The following is a 15410-nucleotide window of genomic DNA, read 5'->3' as shown; positions in this document are numbered from 1 at the left end:
AAGACAACAACAGCATATGTATAATCATATTTTTCACAAAACGAAGACCACACCATTGGGAAGCTTAATGTCTGTTTAATCAAAATAAGGAACAGGGAGAGGCTTGCAAAACTCTGGGAGTTGAGACTCAAGTGCAGGGTGAGGGTCTCATTGCAGGTCTTCAGGCTCCATTGAATCCCCCTGGGGTTCTTGTGCTGAAAGAGGGAGACAGGAGAAAGGGTTATCTACATCTAGCAACCTATAGGATGGGAAATTGCTGACCTATTTGAAACGTATCTTGTGTTTTTACTCTCACTTTAGTCCCTCTCCCTTTGCCATCAATCCAAAATCAGCTGAGCTGCAACATAATACAGACAGGTAATAATCAACAGAATCACAAGGACATAATATGACTCTGCTAAAAATACTCACCCATAAGTTACGTTTTTGTTTACTGTTTGGAAGTCTCAAATATGCACTCTAAATCCATATCAATAATGTATCACAAATATAGCTCTCTTCCTTATTATTGTGTAACGTTAACTATATTATACTAGCTTGAACTCCAAGATGGATATCCTCATTTCACCACCTCCACCCACTACAATCACACGCCCCAATGTTATATTTAACTAATATAACTCCCTCCACCCCGGATAAAAGCACGTTAAGAAGCCCCTTTTCTCTAATTCCACAACGTTGCAGGAAATAACATTTGGAGAACGAATTAATAGGCTGTTCGTGGTTAACGTGTGTTGCTAACATTATCCGGTATCCTAGCCTAATCTGGTATCTGTAAACGTTCCCTAAATATATTGCTTTAGGGATAATCCACTGACATCCTTTAATACACATGTTAATTTGACTCAGATGTGCTGATAATATCCGCAATATAAATCTTTAAACATCTTTTTACCTTTAAAAATCCAACACGAACGGTCTATTATGCTGCAACTCTACTGCGCTGCTAGCCGCAGATAGCCTCAATAGAACTATTGAGGGCTCCACGATCCGCCATTGCTGTAAAAAAAACTGGTCCATTGCTTATTATACATCCATGGTCCATTGGAGTGAACGGAGATGTCGTAACTCTTCTATTATATGGCTCTGACAGGAACATACTATTATTGCCAGGGGGGGCTGAAGGTGCAGGCTGTGACCGTGGAGGAAGTGGGGGCAGTGACGCCACGTTTTGACGACACTGGCAGTGGTTGGTTCCTGAGAGAAACCGGGAAGCGCGGGAGCAGCTTGCAGTTTCGTACTGCCGGAATATGTTGGTGGATCAGCAAAGATGAAGACATTTTGCTTTACTGTCGCAGCAATGGAAGGGAATTAATTTCCCTCACAAAAAAGGTTGGAGGCGGGCAGCGTCTCAGAAGTCAGACTAAGTTTGTGGACTTGAAGACTGAGTAGCGCCGAAAATGCGCAGCGGTAAATGTCCGAGGACTGGGGTGTGAGGGAAGCGGCTCATGATTCCCGAGATCTACCTGGAGTTGGAGAGATCGTTTTGGTGTTCTGGGTCGCCCGGCTGAATCCGATGGGTAAATTTACCATTCGGGATTCGTGGTTTGTAGATACTTTTACTATACGAATTTCAGCGTATTTCTCAATGTTTTGAACACTGTGCGTTTGGCGTAATGCACCGGGTATAAATAGGCTTGACAGGTTATTGGAGGCGTGGTTAGGGCGTGGCCCTGCTCCTGAACCTAGGTTAACCTTTCATTTCCTCCCATATGCCATATTGTTACTCAGTAAGTCATTCTGTACACTGTTATACGTTTCCAAATGTGTATTTGTTGTTCCTTGTTTATGTATCTGTACCAGGTCATTGTTGCTGCATGTTGCAGACCATTATGTAAAAAGTACTGCATTCATAGTGCTTTTCTAGGTTTTGCAACCAGTCAAAGAGTTTTTTACAACACTAGTCTATGGTCAGCAAGCATGCACCCATTTATACAGATGCAGTCATACAGAGGGTCACTTGCTCATCAGGATTGATAAACATTCGTACAAACTTTACCAGAAGCAATTTGGGTGTTCAGGATCTTGTCCAAGGAGACTTTTACATGTTGATCACAGGGCCTGGGAAAGAAAAAACAATCTTCAAGTGGTGAATAATTGTGTGAGACATTATATTCAGCAGAAGTCTGCACGTTTGCAGTCAACCAAAGTAGTTTGTAAGTATACTAACGGACAGAAAAAACACACGACCACATCGCACTGAGTTTGGCCTGGAGTACTGACCGTTTATTACATCTGCGCATGCTCATTAGCATCACCACGTTTCAGGCACATTCTGATGATGTCATACACATGAACTGAAACATGACTTTGTTATTATATAAATATGCTTAACAGCATGTCTTTTAATTTCTCAGGGGACAAAACTGAAAATGTCAAAAAGAGAGTAGTGGATGTGTTTCTACCTTTTGTAAGAAAAAACATTTTACTTGTTTAATGACCGATTCTCAATATCCTCAACACAGTTGGCCTTGTTTTCTGGTAATAGAAGAAATAGCAAATTATGAAGGGTAGTTTTCTGCAGGCAGAGGGTGGAGATCAGTGTGTCTGCCCAGTCAGCAGACCTGTCTAATGTTCATTTGTGTGTGTGTGTGTGTGTGTGTGTGTGTGTGTGTGTGTGTGTGTGTGTGTGTGTGTGTGTGTGTGTGTGTGTGTGTGTGTACAGTATGTGTAAAGGGTGGAAACAGTGGGTTGCCTTTTAGATGCACAGTCTTGAGACACCTTAACAGACGCTGCTTCACCCTTTGTGAGAAAAAGAAATTGTGATTATATGAGAGACTATAAAGGCTAGCAAGTCCTCCTCTTGCACATTCTCTGAACAAACAGAGGCTCACTAATGTGAATGCAGGAGCAAAGGTATTATTATATACATGAAGAGGGCAGACTTGGTGCAAAGCATATCACAAGATTATCTTGTTGAAATAGATTTTCAAATATGCCTTGAAACAAGATAAGAATAGATGTCATTATGCCATGCACTTTCAATTAATAACATATAGGTAGGTCTCTTCCTGTCTCCTTCTCGAAGCGCCAGAAAACAATATTGCAAATCTAACTTGAAGGGAATAATTAGAGGAAGTACTCAAGGTTTCCTTATTATTCTGAAACAATTCCTTGATTATCAGCCTGCTGATTGTATGAAGCCTGCGTGTAAACAGACCACAGAATATTTGTCAGTGCTATAGCAACCCTGTCTCCTTGAGTTACTGTTCTGCCTCGTGATGTATGTTCACAGGCTATTTTCAGTGCCAGTGCAGAAACTTTTACGCAGGTTGCTGTCCTTTGGCAATTCAAGCAAATCCGGTATCATTTTTCATTCTTTAACCATGAACTCTAATTATAATAACCACGTTTTGTTGTCAATAAGGGAAACCTTACTAAAGGAATAATACAAAATTGTGAAATTTGTAAAGGAAACTATTTCATGCAGTGTATGGAGATGCTTGTGGTTTGAATGTTCCCTCTGACACACTGGAAGACATCTTTATTTGGACAGAATCGGTATTCCAAAAACACATTTGATTATGTTATAAATAATTCAAAGTGGATAGAATTGGATAATCCCAGCGTTGGTCTATTCGCAGTAGACAAATAAGTGAAGTGTGATTCTGTGAGGAGAGAAACATTGAAATTGCACATTACACAGGTCATTATGTTGTAAATATCAAGCAGGATTCAGTTTAATTGTATACGTTAGCTTACTGGCTGTAAGACATGTTTCTTGCATCTGCTTCACCCATTGGGCTGGAAAATAAATAAAAGGAAAGATAAGAATTCTGAATGGGTAAAAGCTAAATGTCCCTTAAGACATTACAACTAAACGTATACTGTAGACAAGCTTAATATTAACCAAGCTAACTATAGCAGTAATCTTAAAAATAATCCCATTTAATGAATAACTTTAGCTGTTTCTTATGGTCATGTTTTGTATCCCCCCCACCAAACTGTGCTTACGTCGACAATCAGTCGATTAAGATTTGCGGGGGAATATCTCTGCACAGAGCGGCTGCTGATTTCAATAAGTAACTCGGCCGTGATTTATAGACTTAATCCCCCACAGACAGCGTGTACAGCCAGCTCTAATGAAACACATTGAAACACATTGCTTTGGATGTGATCTGAAGGGTCAAGATAGCTGCACCATGTGGTAAAGAACATATGGATCATTGAGCTCCTCTCCAACATTCCTGAACAATCTGGACAGGACATTGAGCATTTTATCACCACCAAGGACTTAGCAGTTGCCCTACGGATGCATCCAGCTGCCTGGGCCCAGCGGGAGAAGCATCCTCTGGAAAAACAGGAAAATACCTTTTGCACATTGCTACTGTGACGTCAAGTTTTGTAACTTTATCTTAATTTGAGCTGGAGACTCTTTCTCATAAAGTCTGAAGAGGATTATACTATCTCATTTCAACTCTGGTGTTTTGTTTCTGCCAGAACACACAACACTGTGACGGCACTGAATCTACTTTTCACTCTTTAAGAACTCTGATAACTCATTCCTGCATTGCGGCAAAAAAAGGTCAGCATCACTTTTGTTTTCCGACCCGTGACTCACTTTGTCAATGAGCAAAAGGAGTCATTTGGATCAGCAACACAGTTTAAAGCTCACATGTTGTGAGATCATCTGAGAATATGCCATCAGTTCCACTTGGACCCGTAGGAGCCTGAATGGACCTGGTTCAGTGCATAGACTGTATACAAGTGGATGTAGTCACTGTGATGTCAACAATTGCTTTGTCAATTAAAGTTTTAAGCCTATAGGTTGGCATCAAGCCCGTTGCCATCTTGGTATTTTGGAACATGGAGTGACCCAAGATGCTTAATAAGGCATTTAACAAAAAAGGTAACAATTAACCTTCATGATGTTAAAACACACTGTTTTTGGGTCGAAATTCTAAGGTGGAACAACACAAAAAACACTGGTAGTGTGCTGTCAAACACAAGGTCAACAGGCCCTTAAGAATATCCTCTTGTATCATCTATTTCACTCTAAATGGGGCTGTGATTAAAACAATTAACCTCATTCTGAATTGACTTGAAACTAAGGATTGGGACGTTAACATTTATTAAGATTTATTGTTACTGAGGTAATAAATCAACTGACTGAAAGTATGAGGATTTTCTTCAAAATCAAACTTCTTTTTGCATTCTCTTTAGTAATTGTCAGCCCCATGATGACTATTGTATAGATAGCAGGTTTAAGGCACTATGCATTGGCTTCACTTTTCAGACCCGGAGGTCGACACTTGCTTTAGTTTCACAGCATACTGCAGAGTTTAAGTGATTAGCTACCATTAGAACATGAGGAGATGAGAGGAGGAGTACGATGACAGTTATGCCATGAGTTATTGTATTTCAGACAACATTCATCATGCTATCATCTTCCTTATTATTAGGACTCAGTGTGGGAACATGTGGCATGCTGGCCAAACCATACACTGTGGCCATCAGCTGTAAAACCTTTTCTATTTTCAGAGCAACAAATGCCTCCCCCTCTTAGTAAAACAGGATATGTATTTTTATGGAAGGTTATCTGGAGCATGAAGAACATCCAGAACTGCAGGGAGGGCTTTGTGCCAGCTTTCTTTACTAGGTGTCTAAGATACAAAACACTACGGGAATAGGGTTACAAATAAATATGAATAGATTTCACCCTGAAACTTCCCCAGATTATAAAAAACACTACGACAATATTTTTCTAATGGGATGTTTAAATATGCAAGTCTGATCAAATATGTGGTCATTTTCATACATTTCCAAAACAAAACAACATTTCTAAACAAAATTCTTATTTCATTTTGTTGATATATTAAAGTGAAATGTATTTACAGAATGACATTTTGGATATTTGTATCACTACAAACATTTTTAATATATTGACTAGAAGTAAAACGTGTGTGTTAGAAGTCGTCTGAAATGTTATGTTTTAATTTGCAAATTACCTAATGCTAACTTTTGGGGAGAAATCTACAGATGCAAATAGACAGAAAAGTGTAGCTAGCCCAAAATTGACCAATGCGTCATCAAATCTTTCAAATCCCTGTGTAAGCCATATGTTGTATGTCCCATTCAACACATATGGGAAGGCTTCAAGAATAATTTATCATAAAACCATTATGCTTTGGCAAGATTGCCCATTCATTTTTCCGCAGACTCCAGCAGGTGTCACTCTAACCTGTGATCTCCAATAGGAGCTGCAGCCACCCTCCAAATCTGATGGAGACTGTCTGAGGCTGCAAGAGGAGGGCTCAGTCAATCAGTCATTCAGTCATTGCTCTGCCTTCACCATGGGTGAGTTCACCCGACGTTCACCCCTGCCCAGCAGAGCAGTGTGAAACCCAGTCTGCCTGCCACTCTCTGGCACACACTCTGCTGAACCCACAGCCCCGGGGGGAGGACATTTTTTGACTTGCTGTTAAAAAACACACCTCTTTCTGTTTGTGTGCTAAACTGCTTGAGCTCACAGTTAAGGCATTCCGAGATAACGATCATTAACCTTCTTTAGTGGCTTTGCCTAAGACCGTGAGAGCATTCATCTTGGGGAAATGGAAGAGGAGAGATATGTTTAACGAGGGGGTCTTTGATGTCCCGGGATATGCACAACTTGTGCTTCTCAGCATGCCAGCCAAGAGAGAAACGGCCGTGCATAGTCCTACAGTACAGCACTCGATCAACCACTGACAGGACTGTGTTTCAAGGACACAACCATACGTTTATTTTGCTGAGGAGTTAAGTTGAAAGTGTGGGCGTAATTCTCTCTTTGTCTCTGGACTTCAACTTCCTTGAACCCTGTCATTTCTAATCTTGGGGGCACAGCTGCAATGCACGCTTGTATGCACATCTTCAGTGTTTTATAGCATGTACATCTTCATGTATATTGATAGCAGGTTGCATAACATCCACAGCAGCTGCTGCCTGACAAACAATCAGGAATGTACATGTTCTGAACACAGTTTCTCTTTCTCTATCTGTGCATGCACATGTGTGCCTGTGCATGCATTTCATGTGCCGATGTGTATGTGGAATGGAAGACATAATGAAAGTTCTCCAGGAAAAGGAGAAACCTTTAGCCGTGGCGTAAGCTGCTTCAAAAGCACTCGCACTGAAGGAAAGTGCTACACTTTAAGTGGTTCAAGTTTATCCCACAATAGAGGAGGTGAAACCTGGTGTGTCTCTTTAAGGTACAGCATACATAGCAGGCACTCTGCTTGTTGGAGCACAACACAGAAAGATAAAAAGGAGGGGCTGCACTCCCTCTTTCCCTTTTTTCACTTGTGTGATCAATCGGGCAAGGCCAGGTTACATGCTAATTCTTCCTGATGTGTTTAGAAACCTATTTAACTCTGTAAAGACTTTATTTCAGATGCAGTGGTGTATGCTTGGGTCAGTCCATACTCATTACCCCTCTGACTTAAAGCCCTGAATTCCCTTTAAAGGCTTTGTCTGACATTTCAAACCCCCTGCTGGCACGTGTCTTCATTTTCATTTTCGGTGGTCAAAACCAGAAAGGTCAACGTTAAACCCACACAGTGTTTTCATAGTGTATACATATTGTGCTGTGGGAGAAAAGTCCATGAGCCGAACAGAGGGCGATATGTGTTGTTTGCACTTTACGTTTCTGTTTGTTAAACATGTTGGACAGAGGCTGTGATGGGGCAGTGAGTAATTCCAGTGAGTTTTTGTATGGCTTTTATGCGACAGATTAAGTGGATAGGATATGAGATACTTATCATTGTATTACCTACAGTCAGAGGATATTTTAGCCGCCTCAAAAGGTTTGTTTTTAATGTTAAAAAATAACTTAATAAATATTTACTTGACCTGAATCCGAACTAACTCTATAAAATCATCAAACTTGCAAAATTACACAAAATAACAACCAATCGAGCTCCTGGTACACCAGCATATCCCAACTTTTGCAAGGTAACATTTCTTACAAACGTTTGGTTTGTTTAGTTCCTGATTTTAGAGGGATCTTATGATTACCATATTACTATAATGCAACACAACATCTCATATTAGGCCTTACCTGTCTAGTTAATACCTTTTCTCTTTCAAATTCTGTCTCTCAAGTCCTATACTGACTCAGCGGAAGTTATTGACCATGATGATTCAGAAAGCGCCAGAACCACAGAAAACGTAAAAGGACTGCTCTGACTGGAAGTGCCAATAATACATAAACTGACCTTTATTAGTTCAAGTGGAATACCCATTTTAATTTTACCACACTAGTTTTTTTCAAACAACTTTGCATTCTATCTGTGGACATTAACCTCTAGTCACAGTCAGATGTTGTATACGTTTTGACTTACAGTGAAATGTCTGTTAAGCTTTCCTCCTGTAGCCCAGAGAGTATCTGTTTATTTCCACTGTGATGCTTGTGTTTTGTCATTGAGTTAGAATTCCACTCTTGTCCAATACATCATTCATGTTGTCAACTAACAAAAGTGTGGAAATTGTAGGTCTTGTGCACCTGTGTGTGTGTGTGTGTGTGTGTGTGTGTGTGTGTGTGTGTGTGTGTGTGTGTGTGTGTGTGTGTGTGTGTGTGTGTGTGTGTGTGTGTTTGTGTTTGTGTTTGTGTTTCTGCCCCTGCCACAAGATTGTAACATTGTTGATACATTCAAGCACCGACACCTGTCTGCTCTCACATTCCCGCATTATGTCTTGCTCGAACCAATCTTTATTTTTTTCACATTCTATCCCAGCTGCAAATTTGGGGCAAAACACAATAAATAAAGCTTTGCCAGTTTGGGTCATTATCACAGCTGATCAAGGTGGCCAAAAGATTCTCTGCTCAGAGGGCCTAGCAAATGTTTCTGGAAGAGAGAGAACCATTTGATTTGAACCATTTTGTTTGAACATTTATTGACACATGCCATACTGTATGATAAGGTGCATGAACAACTGAAATCACAGCTGACTGCAGGAGAGAGGAGAACCATTTTATAGTTTGGCTGCAGCACGTTGATTGGCTGCTGGACAATGAGGTGAAATATAATAGGTTAAAGAGAACGCCTGTGATGAGCTGATTATATGCAGCTGCGGAGTGGATGTATATACACCCAGTCTTCCTGAAAGAACTGAGGTTACCAACTGTAAACCAGCTTCTACGAGTAATGGCGCAGCCCTCTAAGGCTATCGCTATTGGGTTATCCCTCTGCGCCCCCGCGCAGCACTGAAACACTTGTAGTCCACGCCCACCCGCCAGGTGGGCCCCACCCTCGGGCTTCCTTCCGGTATAAATAGGAAGGAGGCCCGGCAATCTGCTCCCATACAATATAACTTTTCTTCAGCTATTCGTAGAGCCAGTGGGGCCCAGCGCTTAGAGGGCTGCGCCATTACTCATAGAAGCTGGGTTACAGTAGGTAACCTCAGTTCTATTTCGTATATGGCTTCGCCCTCTAAGGCTATCGCTATTGGGTTAAGGGCGAAGCATGATGTAGTCTGCGCCCCACTGGGTCCGCCCGGCACTAGAAGCACAGACACACCTGCTTAATAACACCCCCTGCCTGTTGTGCCATGTGTAATGGCGCATCACCGTCCCTGGAACATAGCAAAACATGCCTATCTTCCCGACGGGGTGAAGGCTGGGAACAATACATACCGGCCGCTGTGAGAAAGTAGAGACGAAGGTCCCACCTTGCTCAGCGATCATCGAGGGGGAACAGTGACACTGACATTCCTCCGTGCAACGCCGTGGAGGAGGAAATTCCTCTGGTGGAGTGCGCTTTGATATTCTCCGGGGGCTCCACCCCCGAGGAGACATATGCCTGCGCCACCGCCTCACACAGCCAGTGTGACAGCCGTTGTGCAGACAGAGGTTGCCCGATCGAGGGCTCTCTATAATGCACAAACAGGCGCTGAGAACGGCGCCATACCGCCGTGCACGCCACATAGCAGGCCAGTGCGCACACCGGACAGGGGAGATGAGATGTGGCTTCTTCCTCCGATTTATGAGGAGGCGGAAAGAACCCGTCCAGGGTGATCACTCTTGACCTAAAAGAGCTTGTGATGACCTTTGGCATAAAGGCTGGGTTATTAAATATTAAAGGCTGAACTGCCATCCCCTTGGATCCGGAGGCATGACGGGGCCACAGAGAGAGCCGATAAATCACTCACCCTTTTCGCCGATGTTAGAGCCAAAAGCAGTACTACTTTAGCTGATAACATGTTGAGGGGAACCTGCTCTAAAGGTTCAAATGGGGCTTTGCTTAGTGCTCGTAACACCAACGCCAAATCCCACTGAGGCGCCAGTGCGTGTGACACCGGTCTGAGTCTTCGTACCCCTTGCAGAAACCGTTTCGTCAGTGGGTGACTGAACAACGTCCCTGCTCCGAAACCCACGTGACAAGATGATATGGCAGCCGCATATACCTTGATTGTGCTGAACGCCAAATTCCTGTCCAACAACAGCTGGAGGAATGACAGCACGTGAGGCAGGGGGCACGTGATGGGGTCTTTCTACACACCAACGCTGGAACGCTGCCCACTTGGCTGTGTAGGACGCTCTGGTAGACGCGGCTCTGGCTCCCTGAATGGTGCGTACAACATCTTGAGAGAGACCCCACCTCTCTAAGTGTTCCCGCTCAGGGGCCATGCCCATAAGGGCTGGCCTATCACTGGGTGACTGTAGATCGCTCCCTCCACCTGTGAGAGAGCGTCCCCCCGCCACGGAATCTCCCATGACCTGCCTGACAGCGTACGCTGTAGGCATGGAAACCAGGAAGCTCCCGTGCGTTCCGGGGCAATTAGGATCACTGACAGCCGCTCCTCCTGTACTCGGTCCAGGAACCGAGGAATCAGCGGGACTGGTGGGAAGGCGTACAGCCGTCCCCTGGGCCATGGCCGATGTGCGAACGCACAAGCGTGTCACCTGTATCCCGTTGAACTGTGGGGGGGGGGGAGGCGAACTGCAGGGTGTACCCTCTGCTGATCAGCCTGCTCATCCATCTGTCCATCAGACACACGCGCTGCCACTCCGAGAAACACTCTGAGAGCGGGCGCACATGCTCGAGATGTGTTGTGGTCGTCATGACGACGAGCCACGCCAGAGCCCTCGCCGCCGCTGCCCGTGAGGCAATCCAAGGTGGGCCTAGAGCGAAAGGGCTGTGAGGAAACCTCCACACGCTGCATTTCACTCTGCCTCTCATCATGATGCGCGTACACGCTCAGAGGATGGATGGAGGTGTGTGCAGTGATATCCACATGAGGCGTTACCACGGCGCTCATGGGCTTATTGTGACCGTGTGTAGGTGGCGTATCTCGGACAGAGGAATGCCGCGAGGTCTGTGGTTTAATAACCGAGAAGTCATAACCATCAGGCCTCTGCAGCGAATCCTGCTGCCTACTAATCAACAGATTGGAGGCAGCTGGTGTAGTTACTGTGCTCCGCAGCTTATTAATCGATAGATTAAATAGCGCAGGCTTTTGTAACGAACCCTGCTGGCTATTAACCGATAGGTCATAGGCAGCTGGTTCACCCAGGGTGGGGGATATGTGAAATACATTTGTAACTGATGACTCAGACAACATGTTGGGAAATAATCTTCTTTTATTTCCGATGCCGCCTTCATGGACTCAACCATGGCCAGGAACTGGGGTCCGAACAGCCCGTCCAGCAAAACCTTCCTGGCTGGCTCTGTAACCGCTGCTTGTTGCAACCAGAGGTGGCGCTGGATCTGAGTCATCCAGGCTGTGATCCTTGCCTGGGAGACTGCCACGGCTGCGCACAGCATGAGTGCCGTGCTGGCCGCCTTTGCGATCTCCTCTGCCTCCTCTGGAGCTACGGTGGTGGACCGTTCGACCAACGTCACCACCGAGTTGGTCAGCAACGCGATGTTATTCGCTGCTGCAGACGCCTGGAACGCACACTGGTGCGCTCGGTCAGCCTGGCGGGCGACATACTGGTCTTTGAGGGTGGCCAACATAGGGCGCCGTCCGGCGACCAAGTTGGCCTGCCTAACCCCGAAGAACACCGTTAAGCTCGGTTCCAGAGCGGGGGTGGTTGGAAAAACCTCGTCTGTGAACCCCTCCACCTTAGTGAAGGGAACAAAGGTGGCCACCGGAGCCCTTAAGGTCCTCGGGTTCGCCGCTGCCCCTTCCTGGTATCACCTAATGGCGGGGAAGCATGGCCAGATCGGGTCACTCCTGCCCGTCTGAACCCGGGGAAAACACTCCGGCCATGTCATCCAGAGCCACCCTCTCCCATCCTCGGGGAACGGGGAGGCCTCTGCATGCTGCTGCTTTGCCTATTATCTCCGGCAGCTCCAGCATAATGCCACCCAACGCCGGTAGCGCCGTGGCCACGGAGAAGGGGACCACGTGCTCGGCCGCCACCTCTGACTCTCGCTCCGACCCCGTCTCCCCCGTCCGGGGAAGAGGGGGGAGGGGAGAGCCGCATGGCGAGCCATGGAGGGAGACGGGGTAGGAGTCGTCCGACTCCTGCCCCCCACTCGCCTCCAGAAACAGGCTGTTGTCCCTGTTCTGGATAGGCCAGTCGTCCTCCTCACCCGCAGCAGATAGAGCGTCCGCCCTTTGCTTCCTGTCGGATGATGGGAGACGAACACAGTGAGAACATGCGATCTGCTGGCTGAGAGCCGCGTCTGCGTGCTCTGGCCCCAGGCAGGATGCGCATATTGGGTGCAGATCGTAGCTCATGATGTATCCCGTATTGCACGAAGGACACATGCGGATACGATCATTGCTGCTCATGATTTCTTCTTGTGCTTCAGTACTGCTGGTTGCTGAAGAAAAGAGGGAGCAGATTGCCGGGCCTCCTTCCTATTTATACCGGAAGGAAGCCCGAGGGTGGGGCCCACCTGGCGGGTGGGCGTGGACTACAAGTGTTTCAGTGCTGCGCGGGGGCGCAGAGGGATAACCCAATAGCGATAGCCTTAGAGGGCGAAGCCATATACGAAATAGAACTTGCGCTGAGCTTCATTTAAATATTGAAAAAAAAGATAAATAACACAAATTTAAATTGCCCCACAAATAATAAATATACACATTAGCCATATTACCATGGGACATGAGGACATAGCAAATAAATGCTGCCATCACAACGAAGTTAGAGGCCATTGATTATTTAAAACCAGTGCCAAATATGTCAAATCTGTAAAGTTTTTGTAAAACTACAGTAACAAACTTTCAATGGCCACCAATCTGCAGATCTCACACATCCATGTAACAAAAGATGTAACAAAGATGTTTACACTGCCGACAGTCATTATTTCAAACAGTATGAACACATTTAACGCAGAATGCTTGCTCATTCATTTGTTTCCCTCGACCACGATGGTTGCCATCGTATGGTCAGATCCTGGGGTGGACCGGTCACTGATGAAGGCGATATTCATGTCCTTTTGAAGCACATTAAATAATAGGTTAGCACATCAGAGATAATGAATTAGGTAATTGCATTCTTTTTAAACTGTCACTCTTAGCGAATTCAGAGCCATTATTACCAGCTGCTAAAGCAACGCTGGTATTGTTTTCATCTATTGAATCTGCATGTGTGTGTCGTCATGGCAACGTGGTCCTGAAGACACACAGAGGTGCTTTTGAGTACTTTGCCTAGTGTTTAAATGCATGTGGACAGATTTTGTCAATCACAATCGTGCAAGTTTTAGTGTATCTTCTCATCTTTTTTGCAGGTTCCATACAATACTTGAACTGGTTAAGTGAAGAGCAGAAGCCACTTTTCAAATGTTACACAATCCTTTTCCCATGCCATTGCTGTCAACACCTATCCATGCTGAACGTTGCTAAGATATTATTGATTGGGGTGTGCCCAAAAGTGCAATATGCTTCAAAATGTAACTGACAGAGCAGTGCTTTTGTCCTGTGTTTTTACACTGTGTCCATGGATTTTATGTTATTTTAAGACTTTTAATTATGCCGCTAAACTCCTTGAAAATGTCCTCTTCCTTTTCTCCAAGGTACACGACAAGGCAGCAGATGGCTATAGTTCTCTGCGTACTTCAATTGTATTGTGCTATTTTTGAAAAAGGAAAAAAAGAGAAATTACCTAAATTAATATATTCTGAATGGGTGACTGCCAACAACTTGCATTTCAATGACAACTCTGAATAACGATCCTACCTCAAGAAGCATGTCCTTGATCTGCTTCACGAGATTCATTTTGAATAAAAAGCGATATCACCAAAGTATTTTTACTCTCACAGTACCCTTTACTACTTTGTATCCTCTCACAGAGCTATTCACAGTTCAAAGGCTGCTAATTCTGGTCAAACAGCAATTTGCCTATACAGTGCAACTACAAGGCTATCTACTGTATTTGAATGACAAAACTCACCTTAAAATGTCCTTTTTATATTTCTATTTGTCTTAACTGTCGGAACTTTTTCCAGGCATGTTAAGTGGGAGTGGACTTGAAATCCTTAACTCAAGGTGTAGAACAATTAAGTTATCAAGCCAATTGCATTACAATTACAATTAACACAAAAATTAAAGTTCAAATTACACACAATATTAAGTTGATGTAATTACCAACATTATTACGTCAACACAACTTATAAATTAATGTTTGCAACTTAAAATGTTTATCTAAATCAATTAACTCACATTTTTATCTTGCATTAATGCATTTAATTAAGTGGAGGTGAAAGGTCGCCTGAATTCGTTTTTAGAGTGTAGTTGCAAAAAAAAGACAAGCCACAGGACCAGCCAGTCAGCGGGCAAAAAACAAGTAGCACTTTAAGTCATTAGTGTGATCTAACAAATGTAAAAGTGAAAATATTAACCATATATGCGGTTTATATTGCTTATAATTGAGATGAAGTAAACATTTGTTGAGTATTTTAACATAAAATAGTTTGATTGTGTTGAATTGAAGCCAAAAAGGCAGCGGGTCCACCAGACCCACGAACACTGGCTGAGTAACACAAATATGAACACCACACAAGGGTTAAACAGCATCTGACCAGCAGTGCCCATTACAATCCAACTCCCCACCACGGAAAGAGCAGTAACCAACCACCTTTAGCTGGTCTTGGCTTTATTTATTTGTTGTCCGCCATCTCAAGGTCAACCTTATTTATTTGCCGGTAGAAAGTGCCAGAAATAGGAGGGAGAGTTTGATTGACGTGGAAATCAATTACAGCCTCAATAATGGAGGAAACATCCCTTAGTGGAGCACAAGCAGCACTTGATCAAGGCAGAAGCAGACAAAAATGATTACTGTTAAAACGCTGTTGCATACATGGGAATTATACTACATGTAACTGCAGATAAAAGAAGAAAAAAGAAGAAAATCAGGGTGTAAAACAAAGATATAAGGAACAAATAAATCCTAATATTTGTCAACATGTTGAAGGATGGCTCTATAATGAATACATGATGACTCAGCTATTATGTTTGAAGAGTATTTATCATAGTGTGTACAA

The sequence above is a fragment of the Pseudochaenichthys georgianus genome, chromosome 6 (assembly GCF_902827115.2).
Source record: "Pseudochaenichthys georgianus chromosome 6, fPseGeo1.2, whole genome shotgun sequence".
Classification (NCBI taxonomy): domain Eukaryota; kingdom Metazoa; phylum Chordata; class Actinopteri; order Perciformes; family Channichthyidae; genus Pseudochaenichthys; species Pseudochaenichthys georgianus.
The sequence above is the reverse complement of the archived record's forward strand: the minus strand, read 5'-3'. Positions refer to the sequence as shown.